The following is a 19,113-nucleotide window of genomic DNA, read 5'->3' on the forward strand; positions in this document are numbered from 1 at the left end:
CCGGCCGTTCTTCTGTTTCCAGGCCTTAGGGCTCTGATATTCCTACCAACGAGGGCTCCGAGTACCAACCTCAGGGGCTCTTCGAGGACCGCAGGAGAAGCTGTGTCCGCACAGGTAAGACACTAACTGTGACCGGCTCCCTCACGGCTCACTGCCTCCAGGTTCCTTGATAACCTCGAGCTCAGAGCTTCTAGAACAGTGACCACTTCCCCGCAGGTAAAGCGGACCCACTGAATGGATGTGGTGTGGGATTTGTGTACTTCTGTGAGACTGTCATGTAAGTACACTTCTAAATCAGAATTTTAAAATGCCAGGCGGACCGGGGCCCCCGTGTGTGACCCAGTGAGGCATTCGTCCCATTATCATGTTGTGTGCCCGGTCCTGGCTGAGAAGTCGTAAGGTACCTATGGTCGCCGTCCCTGTGGTTGGTTCGTCGTTGTCCCCAGCTTTCTCTGGCAGTGGCCTCATCTTGCAGCTCTAAAGCGCGTCCCTGGCCGTGGCTCCTGGCCCCAGGGCTGCACGAGCTCCTGTTGGATCCACCTCAGATTCCAGGAGCCCTGGGGGGCGGTGGCCACTGGGCATTTTTAACTCCCGAGTTCACACGTGCGGGCCACAGGTCTCAGCCATACCTCCCCAGTGCCAGGCAGGGCTTGCGTTTGTGTCAGGCGTGCGGGTGTGACACACCCAGTCCCATGAGAAAGCACCGTCGATGTTACAGTTTACAATTTGGGGAATCAAATTTAATTTATTTTTTAATTTGGAAAACATGTCCATCTTGACACGGCAAATTCAGGAGGTGAATTCAGCAAGCAGTTGCCTGGTGGAAATCTCAGAAGGCGTAGTGAGTGTGGGGGCGGGGGCTTGTCCTCTGGGAGGGGGGTGCATGGATAAGAATGGGGCAGGGGTATGGGAATTTTATACACTCCCAAAAGGGGCGAGACCAGATCGCTTGTCACCTGACCGGGAGGGAACAGGGTCTCGCAGTAAAGTATCTAGTTGCTGCCCTTTGGCCCAGTGGCAAATCTTGGCATCGTGTTAGGAGACGCGGCGCGTGGCCACAGCGCACCAGGCCACGCATCACGAAACACGTCATCAAGACTTTGCCCCCGACTTTCAGTTGACAGGAAATAGAAGAGATCGAGGGACAAGTTAAATGACACAAGAAGAAATACAGCCAGACAAAGCTGGAAGGTGGGGCCCTGGCTGGGTAGCTCAGTTGGTTAGAGCATCCTCCCAATACACCAAGGTTGCTGGTTTGATCCCTGGTCAGGGCACACGCAAGACTCAACCAATGAATGCATCAGTACATGGAGCTGCAAATCGATCAATCTCTCTCTCTCTCTTTCTCAAAAAGAATAAAAAATAAAAAGCTGGAAGATGGGGCCTTCTGTGGGACGCTGGTTTTCAACAAGTCAGTGGTACTGAAAAAGAACAGGTAGATGAGAAACGTGTTAGATTGTTAAAAAGACTTGAGAATGCAGCGTTCTGACGCAGTGCCAGTCCTTGACTGGATGCCGCTTCTCACAAACCAGCTTGTAAAGATGCTCAGGACCAGAGGGGGCTTTAAATATTTTTAAATGTATTATTTATTTTGTTAGGTGTAATAATAATATTACTGTGCTTATGTCAAAAAAGTCCTTATATTTTAGAGATGCATGCTGAAGTGGTTAGAAGGGAACGGTCCCTGTGTTTGCCACTTCCTCCAACACTGTAGAAAAAATAAAGATGAAGCAGAACCGTTCAGTCTAGGCAATAGGTCTGGAGTGCTCCATCTCTCCCTGTGTGTGTGTGTGTGTGAGTGTATGTTTTAAATCTTTTATGAAATAAAGTCAAAGTGGGGGAAAGGAAGGGCTTAAGACTTAAAAGCCAGCTTGAGAAACAGTAGCCTAGACTGACCTCACGCCAACCAACAGCCCAGGTGCCGCCTCACCTCCCAGGTGCACTGCTCAGCGTTCTCCATGAAGATGCCCAGGGCAGACCCTGGCTGTTCAACTTCTACCAGCTCCGCGGCTGAGGGTGCCGCCTGCTGTGCCAGTGTGCCTGGCGGCAAGTGTGCCTGTGAGCGTGAGTGCCTACGGAGAGCCCCTCCCATGCAGAGCTCACCAAGGAATGAGTTTGGGCTGCAGCAGGTGGATCCTCCCGAGATTAAGGGAGCCCCGGCTCTGGGCAGCGAGGCCTGCGCTAGTCCACTACGCCTTGCCCCTGGAGGCTGGACACCCACGACCCCTGCGTCTCCCGCCCCCGCCGGCCTCAGGGTCCTCAGGCAGTGCCGGGTAGCCTTTCATGGGGTCAGCCAGACACGTGACCAAGACGTTGGCAGCTGTCTGACTGAGCAGGTTACCCGGCAGCTCTAAGTCTCCTGGCTGTTAAAATATCTGACTTCTGGGCGTCGTCATGTTAAAGTCATGGTAGCGGCCCCGACTGGCGTGGCTCAGTGGTTTGGTGTCATCCTGCAAGCTGGAAGGTCAGAGGTTCCATTCCCGGTCAGGGCACAGGCCTGGGTTGGGGGCCAGGTCCCTGGTTGGGGGCGTGCAAGAGGCAACCTATTGTGGATGTTTCTCTCACAAATCCATGTATCTCTCCCTCTCTTTCTCCATCCCTTCTCTCTCTAAAAATAAATAAAATCTAAATAATAATAACAATGGTAGCAGAGCTTAACAGGGATGGGGGCTTCAGAAAAAACAACAGTTCTCAGATATCAGACAGTACAGGACTGAGATCCCTGAAAGACAGGAAATGAATGAGGTGAGCCCTCTGGTCGGTTGCCCGGCGGGCTTCCTGGAGGTGGTGTCTGGGCTGCAGCACCGGAAGAAGAGTGTGCCTGAGCCTGGGGTCCCACTGAGCAGAGACAGTGTTGGAGTTTAGAGAAGCCGAGGCTGCTAGGACTTGCAGGTGAGAAAAGCCGGGAGGAGGGGCTGCCCACACAGGGAGAGCACGGGAGACCTGCAGCAGTCTGCCCGAGTCTCTGATCTGGACCCAGGCATGGGGGAGGGAAACCAGGTGAGTCTAGGTCAGCGCCAACCCGCAAAAGGCCCACGGTGGGCTGGCTGCAGAAAGAACCCCAGAAAGTACGGGCCCCAAATAAGTCCCAGAGCTTACACAGTAACATTCCCTCCCACCTGGGTGGGACAGAGGGTGTCTTCCCAAGGCTGCCACCTTCCCTGGGGGGCTTTGCATTCTAAACTGAAGGCTGCTCAGGCCAGTGACAAAGTGAAAAAGCAAGCTCGGAGAGTGAAACGGCCGCGCGGCACGCAGCACGCCGGCACAGGGCATATCGCTGTTTAAAAGAAGACAGTGAATCCGGCGCCCGTCGTGTGAAGTTGCTGTGTCTGGCATCCAAGCCAAAAGACGTGGGAAGACAGCCTGTAGCCTGCAGTAAAGTCCAGATGCAGAAATGACAGGGATGACGGGATGTGCAGGCAGAACTGTGTCATCACTGTGCTCCCTGTGCCCCAGGAGGTGGAGAAGAACACAGAGAGAATGAGGGAAGAAACAGGGACCCCGACGTCAGGGTTCCGCTCCTGCCCGGGGCTGTTACTGCTTGGTGGGGAGGGGGGTTGGTGTGGGATGTCGCTGATCGACCTCCTTCCACCTGGGAGATGCTGGGATTCTCTCCTGCTCCTCCCTTCACACTTGCTCAGATGAGGCCTTCCAGTTTCTGGTTCTGAAAGTGCCCCCTGCTGTGGGCGTGGGGCACGGGACCGCCTTGGCCCTGTGTGACGTAGTAGCCAGGAATTAGGGTGGGTACCTGCTGGATTTGTCTGTCCCCCTCCATCCCTGCTTTAGACATCACCATGCTGGTTGTCGTTTGGGGACCCACTCTTAAGTGCTGAGTTGTGATCCCCCCAAAATTCACATGTCGAATGCTAACCCCAAGAACCTCACAATGCGACTGTATTTGGAAACAGGACCTTTAAGAAGGGATTGAGTTAAAATGAGGCTTTCAGGGTAGGCCCTGATCCCCTCTGACTGTGTCGGTGTAAGAGGAGGAAGTTTGGGCACACAGAGAGACATCAGGGACACAGGCACATAGGAAAGGCTGTGTGAGGCCACGGCCACGTGGCGGCCATGAAGAGAGGCCTTGGGGAGAAACCAGCTAGCCGCCACCCTGAACTCAGGCAGATTGCGAGGCATCCATTTCTCCTCCCTGGCTTCTGGCAGTCTTCCGCACAGGTCCCCGCTGTGGTCCCCTGCTGCCAAGCAGCCTCGCCCAGAGCCACCTCAAAAGCCAGGGACAGGGTGTGGGCCACCACGCTGCAGGCTGGCCCTGCTCCAGGGTCTTGCTGTTGCCATTGGAAGGTTCCAGCTGCAGAGGCAGCACTTCCTCTTCTGAGCCTCACAGCTGGGCCCTTGGCCCCCAGGTTCCTCCTCGGGCCCCGGAGGGCGAGGGCGGTCTGGGTGAGCGCCAGCCAGCCTGTGAAAGGCGGCTGTGGGCGGGCTGCGGGGCTGTCAGTCACCGGGCTCCCGCACACACAACCCTCTGGAGGCGTCCAGAAGACAGTAAATGAGCATCTCCTGGAAGAATCAGGAAGCGTGGATGAAGAGGTGACAATCGGGGGGAGAAGGTAAACCCTGACCGAGCCAGGTCATTCCAGGCAGAAGGAAGGGCATGAGAAATGGCCTGGCTGGGAAGGAGCACAGGGCCTAGGAGGCCGGGATGTGGGGCCAGAGCCGGCAGGGCTGTGAGCGCCAGGTGCAGGGCCAGGTGGTCTGACCTGTGCCCTGGGGGCAGAGGGAAGATGGGCTGTGGAATGGAGGGAAGGATCTGGGGGGTCCTCTCCGGATTAATTACAGCCGGTCTCCTGAGAATGCACTCACAGGCACACGGGGACCTTTCTTCCTCACCTGACCTGTGGGCACCCCACCTCACAGAGGACAACACGGGGCTCCTGAAGGCTCTCTGAGACAGTTCACAGCTGGAGAGCGAGGCTGGGCTGAACCCCACCCTGCAGAGGGACCACCATGCACAGCCGCTGGGAGAAGGCAGCTTCTGAACGCCAAGCAGGGGGGCCTCAGGAGAAAGCGGCCCTGCTGGCACCTGGGCTTCTCCAGTTAGGGAGAAGGCCAGAAGGGTGGGGACAGAGTGTGATGAAAATCACACGGGAAAGGAGAACTGGCAGGTGGGTTTTTTAAAAATGACCAGAACACCATTCAACGATGACGAAAAGGATTTAGCCAAATACAGTGGAAAACCATCGTTGGAAAGTTTATGTTAATACCCTCCCTGATTTGAGACTGCAAAATAAACCATAATCACAATGTCTTCACACAGCAAGGAAAGTACAAGAAGACATAAGGAAAGCGGCTGAGTGTTTGAGAGCCGTGCCCCTTAGAGTTGTCCGGTCCCGAGGGAGCTCGGGCCGTCGGGAGGGCCCATCGTGCTGCTTATGGGGAGGATTTCAGTGCGTGTGGAGATGTGACTTGTTTAACCTCTGTTCTGCTTGAGACGTGTTGGGTGCGGGCAGGCTCGCCTCTCGTGTGTTCCCTCGGGCTCCTGTTTGGGAGGGATGGGTCCGATCTCTGGAAAGGACAGCTGGGTGTCCTGGGCGGTGGGTGGGCCGAGGCCCGTGTCTGATGGCGCTGACCGGCTTCCTGCCCTTCCCCCATCCTTCCTCAGGCCAGTCTGCAGCCTTCTGGGTGCCTCCCTCCTCACACGCCTCCCCCTCTGCTCTGTTGGACATTGACCTTTGTTGATTCGTCTTCACACCAGACTAAAACTGTGCTTCAGAGCTTCAGTCCCAGTGCTCATTCACATAGTGAGCGGACCTTTCTGTAACCTGTTGGGGGGAGAGAGAGAGAGAGTGTGTGTGTGAGAGAACCTCCGTACAGAATCATTTAGCAGCTTTTGTTCATTCCATTACTAGTTTTTATAACTCAGTTGATTTCTTCTTAAATTGGTCAGTGGTCCTTGGCAGAAGAAAGGACGTCTTCTCTACTTTAGACAGGCTGACACATTCCTCAGAGCGTCCAACCCCGTGTCTTAGGGACATGAAAAGATATCGCCAAGAACTTGACATCAGGGCTGCCTCCCCACCACCTACTCCACAGTGGAGCCTTCATGCTCCTTGTCCTGAAATGCTGGTGGGGGGCTAAGGGGTGTTGAACCCAGTCATTCGGACGTCAGACCCCAGACTTAACCAACAGCACGGCAATGAGGTGGGGGGACAGATGTCATTCTAATGCCCCCGCCCCGCAGAGAAGGAGGCAGGCAGGGATGCTGGGGTGCAGCCCAGGCCTCCAGACTCAATCCCTCAGGGTCTGGTGCTCCCCGGACCTCTTGCCTCTGCAACTCCGAAGCCCGAAAAAGGCTCACCATCCAGACAGCGGCCCCCTTGGCCAGTCCCTTAGACTAAGTGGACACACCTGAGCTCTTGGAGGGGTGTCAGGCTGCAGTGGTGGGTCTCTGGAGTGAAGTTCAGGCGGCCTGGAGGTATAAGAGGCTGGGCAGCCAGGTGGCTGGGCCCAGGACACTCCTGCCCAGAGCTGCCTCCAGGCCAAGGCTCTGTCTCCCAGCTCCCCACCCACCCCACAGGCACTTGCCCCGCACACCAGGCTCACCCAGGTGCTCTGAGGGCCTCCGCCTGGCTGCGCCCACAGCTGACCTTTCAGGTCCCCTGCATAGGCAACTTGCTCATGCCCTTGAATACACCTGAAGCCTTCCCAGGCCAGCACTCTACCTGCTCCACCTTTTCCCCTCTGGCCAACACTACTGCCACCCCAGCAAGGGTCGAAGGTCAGCCAGGTGCCCTTTATCACACTCCAGGCTCTCCCTCTGTGGTCCTCTCAGGAGCCCTTCCCTCTGGGACAGCACTTACCTGGACTCACTTGGCCCTCTAATTATCTGTGACTGCCCCCAGGCTGGGAGGGAATCCTTCTCATTTTATCTACATTGCACCTGAGCTTGGGGCTAATGAGAGAGAGGAGCACTGATAATGCAAACAGACAGCCTTGCTGAGCTCCTGCATTGTCTCACTCAATTAAGGCCTCTGGGTTGCAGGTAGCTGTGTGGGAAGCGCATATGTACTCTGCTTGCAGCACAGTGAGTGGGCAGCACCCATCGGTCACGGTTAGCAGTGGAGTGGAGCTGCAGGGGTCTGTCGGATGGGTGGCTCCCCTTCTCACCCCCTAGGAGCCACCTCTGCAGGAGCCCTGCACATGTGCAGGGTCCAAGGCAGATGAGCTCTTATCCCAGCCTGGGAACCAGGTGATCTGGCCCACGCAGCGGTGCGTGACTGTGGGGGACAGGACCAATCCCAATTAATCCTTTTTTAAATCTCACACAAGCCACCTGAACCTCAGCATCTGGAAAGGCCCACTCCCAGGCACTCTGCCTAGGAGAGACCCGCCGCTTGCTCACCCACCAGCCCTCTCCTCTCCTGGCCCCGACTCAGGCCCCACCAATCCACCCAGAAGAAGCAGGAGAGAACGTCCGGGGCAGGGCCTGCCCCACATGCAGGCAGGCACACACACCCTGTCTCTGCTCGGCTGTGACCTGAGGGCCAGGACCACAGGCCACCAGGAAGTGGCTCCTGCAGGGGGTCCAGGAGCACAGGGGCTCAGCTCAGGGCGGGAAGTGTGCGCAGCACACGCACTGTCGGCCAGGCACCACGCGGGTCTGGGACACACTGGCAGTGGAGAGACAGGCTCCCTGAAAAGCCTCGTGGGCCGGGCAGAGTGATGAGGAATCTGTCTGGTGAGCAGGCAGAGGGCAGTTTTCAGCAGGGAGTGGCAGAGGTGGGCGAGCCCTGAGTCAGCCATTCTGCTGGACCCGAAGGGCAAGACCAGGAAGGGAGGCCAGCCTGCAGGCAAAAGCAGAACTCACCCAAGGGCCGTAAAACGTACAGACGTCCGGGTACCACACGAAGGAAACCGCCCCTGCGTCCTCCTGTCCCCTGGCTCCCTCTCTGACGAGGCTGCAGGTGAGAGACCAGGGACAGGGGTACTGGGGGTAGGCACTGGGGAGGTTTCCTCTGCCTCTACTCCATTCAACTCAGCACTCTGAGATACGAAGACCCACGGATTCTTCCAGGGTTGACCTGCCTGCTTTTATGACGTTATAAACGTTAACACTTCAAACCACTGCCATTGTATCACAACTGCAATAGGCACAGAATTCCTATTCCAGATGCTTTCGAAGAGCTTTTCATTTTCTGAACTTGATTTTGTTATTATTAATCAGTGGGATAAAACTGTTTTAAGAAACGTGTTCTCGTTGTACTTGTATTTGGGGCATCTTTGATTTCTTCTTTTCCCTCCACAAGTAAAACTAGTCGTGGGGAAATTCTATGAGAACAGCACCACTTGAACGGGATTTCCTAAGGCTGTGAAATCCAAACTCGGGGCTCTCCTGCTGGTGGTAAGAGGCCAGTGGAGCGATGCCTTCACCTTGCTTTTCGGCTGGCTTCCCTTTCTTGAGCACTGCACAGGGGTGTCTTTGGTTTTAGTCCTGGGGTTAGGGCATCGAAGCTCAAGCCAGCGTTTCCGAAGGGTTTGGTGGCCCTGGAACCTCAAAGCAGGTGCCGTGGAGATACTGTAACAAGCATAAATGAACCAGGAAGCGTCACTAGAGTGAAATGACAAATTTAATTCAAGTCGTAAGCAAATTGCAGGTCCGGGAACACCCAGGCAACACCCAGAGTGCTCCACAGAAAACAAAAAGGTGAGAGCATTTATAGGAAAAAGCGTGTTCTTGAGAAGAATCAGTCCTGTGCTCTTAGCTTCCAGTCCTCCAGATATGCAGCGGCCTGGACGAAGGCACGTTCTTCCTAAATTTTGCAGGTTTTCCAGGATGTGTGTCCTGGCTGCACAGCTGATGCACAGCTGAAAAGTTGAAAAGGTTCGGTCCTCAGACTAGTTACAGTCAGACAGAATCCACACCTCACATTCCAGCCACTCTGATTTAAGTAGTTTCGTCAGCTTGACCATAGTGACTCCATTTTGTTTCTTCACCTTCCCCAGCACCCCGCCCAAGGGCACAGGAGGAAGCTTGGGCAGAGGTGGGGCATTTCTGGAGTGGCCCCCATGCTCCCATTCACTTAGCTTCACTCCAGTGTCTGAGGCAGGGAGCCTTCCAGCCCAAGCCCAGTCTGACACGGGTGACCTTAAGTGACCCAACTGGGCTACTCTTTTCTAAGGAACTCACAGCATCTCAGCCTGTCTCTCTGTTACTCTCAAGCGGATGATAGAGAAGTGTGTCTTGTTCTATTGAAGAAGGATGACTTAATCCTCTCCTGAAAGAAGCATTGTGTGGGTGCGTTTCTCCACTCTGCGGAATGGAAGGGTCAGGCCCAGCCTCGTGAAACTGAGCTGGAGGACAGTTTTGTGTTCATTCTGGTCCTAGGTACGAGTTCCTAGAGAGGCTCTACACATGCCTTTGTTTTACAGAAATAGTTACTTCGTAACGCATAGACGAGAACATGAGACAAAGCAAGTTTTAGCTTTCAAAAAGTATATTGTCCTCATGAGAGAGGCCTTTGCTTTTGCTTTTAAAAAGCTTTTTATTGAAAAATAAATCACAAATACAGAAAACTTCACAAATCAAATGTATGACTTAGCGAATTATTTCAAGGCAAATGCTATCACAGGATTGGATTAAGAGACAGAACTTTGCCGGCCACCCCCAGAAGCCCCTCCCAGGTCACAGCCCCTGTTCCAATCACGGCCCCTCTCCTGGCCCCAGGAGCAACCATTATCCTGACTTTTTTTTTAGAGATCTTATTTATTTTTAGAGAGGGGGAAGGGAGGGAGAGAAGTGTCAATGCTCAGTGTGCGAGAGACACATCGATCGGTTGCCTCTCGCACGCCCCTACCTGGGGACCTGGCCCACAACCCAGGCATGTGCCCTGACTGGGCATCGAGCTGGAGACCTTTGAGTTTGCAGGCCGGCGCTGAATCCACTGAGCCACGCCAGCCAGGGCTTGACTTTTATAGCGATAACTTTCTCGTGCTTTTTAAATGGATGTTTCTCTCAAATGTGCATCCCTGTCCACTATTAAAAGCAAACTGTTTTTCTACTCACAACGCTTCTGACACCAAATGTGTGAATTTTCCACATCAAGTAATTCTCCAATTCCCTGACCCCACCTGTGTGTCCGACGATTTACTTCAGTTCTGACACTAACTGTCCAGAGTTACTGCCAGACCCCACAAGGTAAGGCTCAGCCCCACAAGACCGCCCCCTCATTCCAGACATCAGTCACAAGTAATGGTTCCCCAGGTTCCCCACACCGCTCTCCAACTTGGCTGCAATTCGGGGGTTCCCATGAACCCCTCCTCAGATTGGCTTGCTTTACGCACTCAGACCTCAGGGACCCACTTTTGTGCTCTTACCTGTCTCTTGCAAAGGCTGCCAGCTGAGACAGATGAAGAGGTGCAGATGGTGAGGTCTGGGAGGGTCCGGCACCCAGGAGCTTCTGCCCCCTTGGAGCCTGGGGTACACCTTCCTCCCGGCACGTGGGTGTGTTTACCAACCCAGAAGCTCTCCACACCCCATCAGTCGGGGGTTGGGTAGAGGTTCTGTTTTGTAGGCAGGGTTGATTAAATCACTGGCCATTGGTGATGAACTCAATCTCCAGCCCCCTGCCCTCCCTGGAGATTGATGAAAGCTTCAACCCTCTGATCACATGGCTGGTTTCTATAGCAACCAGCCCCCCTCCTGCATCTGTCTAGAGGCCCCTCAGCCAGGAGTCATCATTAGCCTACCAGAGAGTCTCCTAGTACTCAGGAGATGCCCAAGGCCTTCTTAGCAGCTTTGTGCAGAGGACCAGGGGCAGAGGCCAAGCATCTATTTCTCGTTATGTCGTAACTATAGGTTTCCATTTTTAAAACTGTGAATTTGTCCCTCAAGTCTCTTGTAATCCTTTGATTCCCTGCCACCCTTTTGGTTCCTATGCTGTATCAGTGCAGAGACCGTTGACCGATTTCCCACAGTCTGGATGTCGCCAGCTGCACCCAGGGTATCGCTGAATCTGTTCCTGTTTTTCCTGAAAGTTTACAGCTGGATCTAGAGCCTGGGCCAGGCTCAGGGTGGATGCCTTGGCCAGACCACAGGAAGCCCTGAATAACGAGGAGCCTTCCTCTGTTAATGTTAGCAGACCTTATTAAAGTGGAATGCCTTTATCTGTTGAATTACCAGGGATAGCTAAGTGATGATACTCTAATTCCATTCTTTTTCATCTAATTTTAAAGAGACACTAACTACCCCTCGTCTGCCCCTGGTTCCTCAGTGGGACAGTTCCAGTAGGAGAAGGGTGGGAGAGTGCTCGATTCTTTTCCTGTAGTTGCCAGTTTTCAAGACAGTGAATTCTGCATCATCATCCCAGTGTGATCCCTACTTTGGTAATAACTTCATGGATTTAAACATACGGGGTAGGTTTCAGTGCGTTGCATCAGTGAAGCTCACTGTTTTACCCTTGGTCTGAGGGAGGCATTTTGTCTTGGCTCCCGGGTCCTTTTGACACGACCCGGGTCGTGTTTGGTAGCTTCTGTGCTATTAGGTGCTGAGAGATACCTCGGGTTACCTGTGTTGTTTCCCCCAGACCTGGAAGCAGTCGTTGCTCCGGGAAGCACTGATTTTTTTCCATGAGAAACTGTTCGGGTGACAGCCTGAACCCGAAGGATGTTCGTTACCGTTAGGTTAGCTATTTTCCCTCAGGCTTTGCGCAACCTTGTGTGTGTCAGCGACAATTTCAGGTTTTTTTATTGTCATTGAAGTTTTTCCAGTCTTGCCGAGATGTAATTGACAGACACCCCTGCGTGAGAGCAGGCACACAGCACAAAGGTTTGATTACCGTAATGCGTTTGGTTAACATCCATTGTCCCACAGGTACATAGAAAGAAATGGAAAAAGAAGAAAAAATGATTCCCTCGTAATGAGAATTCTCAGGATTTACTTGTAACAACTGTCATACACATCATGCAGCAGTGGGAACTGGAGTTAACCTGTGGTGTATTGCATCCCTAGTACTTACTTATTTTTTAACTGGTAGTTTGTACCTGTTTACCACCTACATATATGAACCGCATATATACAGGGGCCCCCCCCAAAACCAGAATTATCTTCTGGAGGGTGGGTCCTCATAGTACAGGCTCCCCTGGGTAGGTGAATGTTCGAGGAACCCATCTGTATCAGTGCACCAGCTGGCATTGTTGTGAGAGGCTGCATTCGGCTTCAGTGACTATTTTTTGAAGATTCTTTCAACCCATTTGCCCATTTCATAACAGGTGATCGACGAGCGCACATTCCCATACCACACTGAGTGCTCAGTAGTTTTTGACCAAAAACAGCATGACCCCTGTGCCCCACCCTCCCTACTCACACGATCTCGTCCCGTGCAACCTTTTTTTGTTTCTCTGGATGAAAAAAGTCCTCGAAGGGAAATGTATTGCTGATGGAAGAAAAAAATGGCAGAAGTACTAAAAGGCATCAAAATCAACGAGTTCAAAAACAATTTTCAGCAGTGGAAATAAAAAACATTTCAGTAGATGTATTGCATCCAATGGAGAGCACTTTAAAGTTGACTGAAATTTAAACATGTAAGAATAAACACACAATTTTTTATAAATAAATTCCAACTTTTTGGGGGGTCCCCCCTCACATACAAAAAAGTCATTATAGAAAAAGTGTTTTTTCTTGAGTTCATGTTGGTCTTCTCTGGTTCTTTTCTACCATGAGGTATCTGGGCCTTCTTCTTCAATACCCCAAGGACACGGGGGCTGGTAGAATTGATGTAACCCACACTCCACGTTTGTTGTGCCCCGCCTCGGGCACACGGCAGCCCCAGAATGCCGGTACTGCCATGGGCATACCTGCCATATTTTTCAGTTCAGTGTCCACCTTCTCTCCCTCCCCCGTGGAAGAACAGCTGTCTCCCTCCGCGCTGGCACGGCGCCTCCCCGTTACTTGCCCCCACCTTGCCCTGCACCCTCGCTTAGTCTGAGCTCCCCCAGCGATGCGTTTATACAGCGCAGCTGCAGGGGACCAAAGCTCATACTCTCTCGAGCTTCTCCGAGGAGTGCATGGCACCCCGACTCCTTATTTCATGCATGTGCTGGTCATTTGGGTTTGTGTTTGAAAGTGGATTTTGCTGGATATGAAATGTAATGACTTACACTCTCTTTCCTTGAGTTGTTTAAATATGTGCTCCCTTTGCTTCTGGAAGGAAGCATTGCAGTTAAACAGTTGGAAAATTACCTAATTTTCTTTCCCTCAAGTCGCATGTTCTTTATCTATTCTGACTCACTGAGTCAGTTAGACTGTGTCCTGGTGTCAGTCTTCTGGGCAGTAGTCTCAGGCGCACGGTGGGCCCTCTCGATATGCGGTCTTACATCTTTTCTTAATTTCAGGGAATCTTTCTCTAGTTGTGGTTTTAATATTTTTCTTCTCTTGCTTTAAGTATCTTTTTAATGGACTTCTACTACCTGCATGTTTAAACTTCTTTACCTATCTTCCACATTCATTACTTTTTCTCAAATCTTTGTTTTTCATTTCTTTTTGATTAAAAAAATTTTTAGCCTTTGCTGGTGTGACTGAGTGGGTTGAGCACTGGCCTGCAAATTGAGAGGTAGCCAGTTCGATTCCCTGTCAGGGCACGTACCTGGGTTGGGGGCCAGGCCCCCGGTTGGGGGCGCACGAGAGATAACCGATCTGTGTATCCCGCACACTGATGTTTCTTTCCTCCCTTCTCCTCTCTCTCAAAGTAAATAAATAAAATCTTTAAAAAAAAAATTTAAAAATTTTAGGCATTATTTTTTGTTTATCCACTACTGTGTTCTTTCTAATGTAATATTCATTTTTGATATAAACTTTTTTGACTTCTAATTCTTCTGTGCATTCTGTTATCTCATTTTTTAGTTTTCCTCAGTGTTTACTTATATAGCCTATCATTTGAGCTTACTTTGAAATAGCTAATTTTGATTTGCCCTTTTGCCTCATCTTTCTGACATGCTTTGATTGTCTGTAGGGATGTTTCCCGGCCTCTTGCTCTCTTTTTCTTAGTCACTTTCTGTGGGATTTGACCTTGATACTTGACTCTTGCTCATGTGTAGGTGGAACCAGTACTTCAAGAAAGCTTTCCAACCCCACCAAGCTCCCTCCTCTGTTGTTTTTCTGAATTGTCAATAAATAGGGCACCTTGCTTTTTAGTGAAAGGTTCCTGAGTCTATTCCCCTCCCCAGCTGTGGCCTGGGTCTTGTCTTATCTCTATTGGCCCCATCCTGATCAGCTTTAATTCCTTTCCCGGAGGTTTCTCCTTGACTGTGCCCTGACCCACAAGGCCCTGTGGCAGGGCCATTTTGAGGGTTTACGGGCCCTGAGCTGCCCCGGGCCCTGCTGACCTTCTTCCCATGGGCCCTTGTGGTCACTGGCTGTTGGAGGGATAGACCCCTCCTGATTTCAAGTGCTCTCCTCAGAACTGCCCTAGACCTTCCTTTCTGGATGGCTTTTCATTGTGGTCCACTTCTTCTGTGACTACACTCCAGCTAGAGGTAGCAAATAGATATTCGGTCACTGTCATCTGCTATTACAGTCAAAGGAGGAACAGAGAATATACTCTAGATGCCCTCGCTTAAGCCAAGAGGGACTGGCAACAGAACTTTTCCAAAAATTAATGGTTTATGATGCGGTTGAATGAATATTGTAGATAAATAGCAGGTCAACTGTCTTTGTAATTATATCATGAGCTGAAAAGAGTGATGTTTGTTTTAAAATCACATCTTAATTTGGAAAATTCCAAATTCATTGTAATTTAGGTAAATTAATAATTTTTTTATTGTTGTTCAATTACAGTTGTCCCCATTATCCCCCATTACTCTCCCCTGCCCTACCCACCCCCCTCCCACATTTAATCCCCCCCAATTGTCTTTGTCCTTGGGTCCTTTATACTTGTTCCTTGACTTGACCCCTCCCCTTCTTTCCCCTGTTACTCCACCCCCTCCTCTCTGGTCTCTGTCAGTTTGTTCTTTATTTCCGTGTCTCTGGTTCTACTTTGCTTGCTTGTTTGTTTTGTTGATTAGGTTCCACTTATAGGTGAGATCATCTGGTATTTGTCTTTCACCGCCTGGCTTATTTCACTTAGCACAATGCTCTCCAGTTCCATCCATGCTGTCAGGAAGGGTAGGAGCTCCTTCTTTCTCTCTGCTGCATAGAATTCCACTGTGTAGATGTACCACAGTTTTTTGATCCACTCATTTACTTATGGGCACTTAGGCTGTTTCTAGCACTTGGCTATTGTAAATTGTGCTGCTATGAACACTGGGGTACATAGGTTCTTTTGAATTGGTGTTTCAGGGTTCTTAGGGTATAATCCCAGCAGCGGAATTGCTGGGTCAAAAGGCAGTTCCATTTTTAGTTTTCTGAGGAAATTCGATACTGTTTCCCACAGTGGCTGCACCAGTCCGCATTCCCACCGACAATGTACTAGGGTTCCCTCTTCTCCACAACCTCGCCAGCACTTATTGTTTGTTGATTTGTTTATGATGGCCATTCTCACCAGTGTGAGGTGGTATCCTTTGTGGCTTTAATTTGCATCTCTCTGACGGCTAGTGATGCTGAGCATCCTTCCATATGTCTCTGGGCCCTCTGTGTGTCCTCCTTGGAGAAGTGTCTCTTCAGGTCCTTTGCCCATTTTTTAATTGGTTTGTTTGTCTTCCTGGTGTAAAGTTGTGTGAGTTCTTTATGTATTTTGGAGATGAAACCCTTGTCCGAGGTATCATTGGCAAATATGCAAATATATTTCCCCGTACGGCTGGTTCCCTTTTCATCTTGCTGTTTTCTTCAGCTGTGCAGGAGCTTTTTAATTTGATGAAGTCCCATTTGTTTATTCTTTCCTTTATGTCCCTTGCTCTAGGGGACATATTGGTGAAAATATTGCTGCGTGGAATGTCTGAGATGTTCCTGCCTATGTTCTGCTGTAGGACTTTCATGGTGTCATGACCTATATTTGCATCTTCTACCCATCTTGAGGTTACTTTTGTGTGTGGTGTAAGTTGGTGGCCAAGTTTCATTTTTTTGCATGTAGCTGTCCAGATCTCCCAACAATCAATAATTTTAAAAGTTCTCATTAATATCAATAATAAATGCTAATTCTAAGATATTAATTGAGTAAAAGGATAAAGTTTTAAATCTTGAGTAGGCTAGTTAATCTCTGTATTAAAATAGAAATGAACTGGAAGATTATTTTAAATATCACTCTAGAGTTTTAGGGGCTGGCTTACGTTTAAAAATTAATCTTTAAAATGAACCAAAAATTCATATTTTGTGACAGATGGGGGAAATCAAGTTATAAATCATTTGTAGTCCACAGTGAATGAAAATTATTATAGGAAGAACAGTCTTTTCACGAATGTCATTTTATTCTTGGGATTGAATTCTTGGGCTGAATACTGTGGGGCTGTGCACTTGTGGGTGGAGGCTTGAACAGAGGTCATGGGAGGTTACTCCTCAGGGGGAATAAGAAAGAATCGAGTATCAGACGGTTCACCTTTTATGGGGCAGTCGAGGTGATTATAAACCTGTGGCCCGAAGAGTCTGAGGATTCTCAGCTGGCACGTCTTCCCAGAGCCTATGAGGTTCTCCAGCACCTGCCAACGATGCCCAGCACCTAACAGCTCCCCGCCTGGAGCTCGGGCTTCTCTATTCCCCTCTGCTTGAAGCCTACCTTGGTACTGGAAGCTCGCCTAGGAGCACAGGGGAACAAATTGGAGGTGGAGCAGGGAGCAAACACCTCCAAGGATGAACCTCACCCAGTGGGGAAGGAGTTGTGGTCATGCTCCCCATGGTATCACAGACGGCCCCTGGTGGGGTCGAAGGAACACCCTGATCATGAGTGAAACTTCATCAGGTTTTCTCCCTTCCTTAGCTCACTCTCCTCATCTCCCCTTGTGCTGGGACCACCTTCCAAACAAATGTCTTCACTCAAATCTCTGTCATGGCATCTGCTTTTGGGGGCACCCAACCTATGACATCAGCTAATGTGGGTGTTCCTTTGAAAAGTCTTAAACCTGATCCCCTGTGTACAGTTTGAGGAAGGGAGAGGGGCTGGGAGAGGGGCTAGAAGGGGGGCCGGCAGAAAGCAGGGTGGGGTCCATTCACTCCCACGTTTCTGGTGAGCAGGTTATGGCCCACCTTACGGTAGGGACAGAGACACTGGCCGACAAAGTCCCTTGGCCCTAAACTTAGGGTCACCCCACCAGCAGCCTTTGGTGGGGTCCATGCTAGGGCCCTTCACTTCATACACTGATTTGTAAGTGTAATGAGCACCACGGTGTTTGATTTGTTTAAAGATTGTATTTATATTTAGAGAGGGGAAGGGAAGGAGAAAAGAAAGAGAGGGAGGGAGAGAAATGTCGATATGGGAGAGAAACAGCAATTGGTTGCCTCTCATGCGCCCCCTACTGGGGACCTGGCCTGCAACCCAGGCATGTGCCCTGACTGGGAATTGAACTGATCCCTGACTGGAAATTGAACCAGCGACCAGTTCAATTCCCAATTTGTAGGCTGATGCTCAATCCACTGAGCCACACCAGTGGCCAGGGCAGCATGTTACTTTTGATGTTAATGAACACGTAGGCTGTTCTGATCTGTACATTCAGCTCTCAGGAACTTTGTTCACATGAGTTTGTTCCCATGCCAGGAACACGTGAGTTTGGGTAAAGCTAGGAAGGCAGGAAGGCCATGGTGGAGCACAGCTGGGAGGAGATGGAAGGGGAGGAGCCATGAAATGAACCTGGACAGTGCTGAGGGGGGTGGTGAGGACCCATCGTTGAAGGTCATGGGCGCATTAGTACTTCATGCGAAAGCCTCTCCTGCAGGCGTCCCCCCAGTGGAGGGCATGTCAGCGTGGCCATATTTGTGCGCATTTGGATGGAGGTAGGGCTGCAGCAAGAAGGCTGGGCAGAGGGCGAGGACTCTGGGAAGTGCCACAGACCTCCCCCAGAGCCTGTGATGAGGGTCTGACCAGGGAGGGCAGGGAGGGGCTGACAGAACAGGTGGGGTCTAAGGCAAGAGCCCACAAAAGAGCTCGGACCCTTCCAAAGGGACCTCCAGGTGTCGGCGCCATGAGTGGCCCCACACCAGTCATTCAGGGGTGGCGTGTCCTCCGGCAAGATGTCCCACAGGGAGTAAAGGGGTCGTGGCTCCGTTAGGCCCCCACCCTAAGTCACTGAAGCACAGCGACATCGAGAGGCTGATTATGAGGGTTTAGTATAGTGTGAACAATGCTATTTTCACCGGCTCAAAGCCAGCACAAAACAAAGTGCGTTAGGCTTTTAAAATCGGGATGTTAGGAGAAGGCTTAGGTCGCTGGAGTCTGAGAGTGCCAGCTGGTGTCCTAGGGTGAAGCACGTCCCTGGGGCGAAGCCCTGCACGTTTCCACTGAGGGATCCCAGCCTGGCCCCCCTCATCCTACCGCCTTCTCCCCCTGCCCGAGCGAGGGGAGCAGCGCTTCCTGACCGCACAGCTGTGGACTGCTCTGGCCTCTGCATGGCTTTCAGACAGAGGGTCACAGCCTTTCTTGTGTAGGTGCGCTTTTCTGATGTCTACACTTAAGACTATGCCTTTGGCTTCAGGTAGTTTCCTTGCTGAAATACGCTCCTGACACATAACTGTGGAAAAAGGACAGACCCGAACCCAGATCCCCATGAAGGGGACACGGGCTGCGCCCAGCGGCGTGCGGCAGGGCCATTGCCCGTGGCGTGGCGCTGGCGGCCGGCTACAGGAGTTGAGGGTTAAGGTGGAAACCAACATTTCTTTGACGTTTGAGCCTGAGGACAGTGAAATGGGACCATTTATTCGCCGCCGTCCCCCGTGTCATCGGGGAACGATGTACAGTCTCCCCACGTGTGTCCTTACCCAGACATCACTCAGGTCCTTGAGCAGGTCACCCGATCTCTCGGTGCCTCGGTTTCCCCCACAGGAGAGTGAAGGTGGTGGCGCGTACTGCACTATGTGGAGGTATTGAGGACTGAATGGGAGAGTCCATCTGCGAATGCTTCATGAGCACAGTGCGTGGCATGGAGGGAGTGCTCAGTCAGTCTAGGTCACTGCCGTCGTTAGCAGTACAGCCGTTGCGCCGGGCGCATGCTTTCGTTTGCTTTCGGACCCCTTTGAAGTCTCAC

Source organism: Desmodus rotundus, chromosome 4 (assembly GCF_022682495.2).
Source record: "Desmodus rotundus isolate HL8 chromosome 4, HLdesRot8A.1, whole genome shotgun sequence".
Taxonomy (NCBI): domain Eukaryota; kingdom Metazoa; phylum Chordata; class Mammalia; order Chiroptera; family Phyllostomidae; genus Desmodus; species Desmodus rotundus.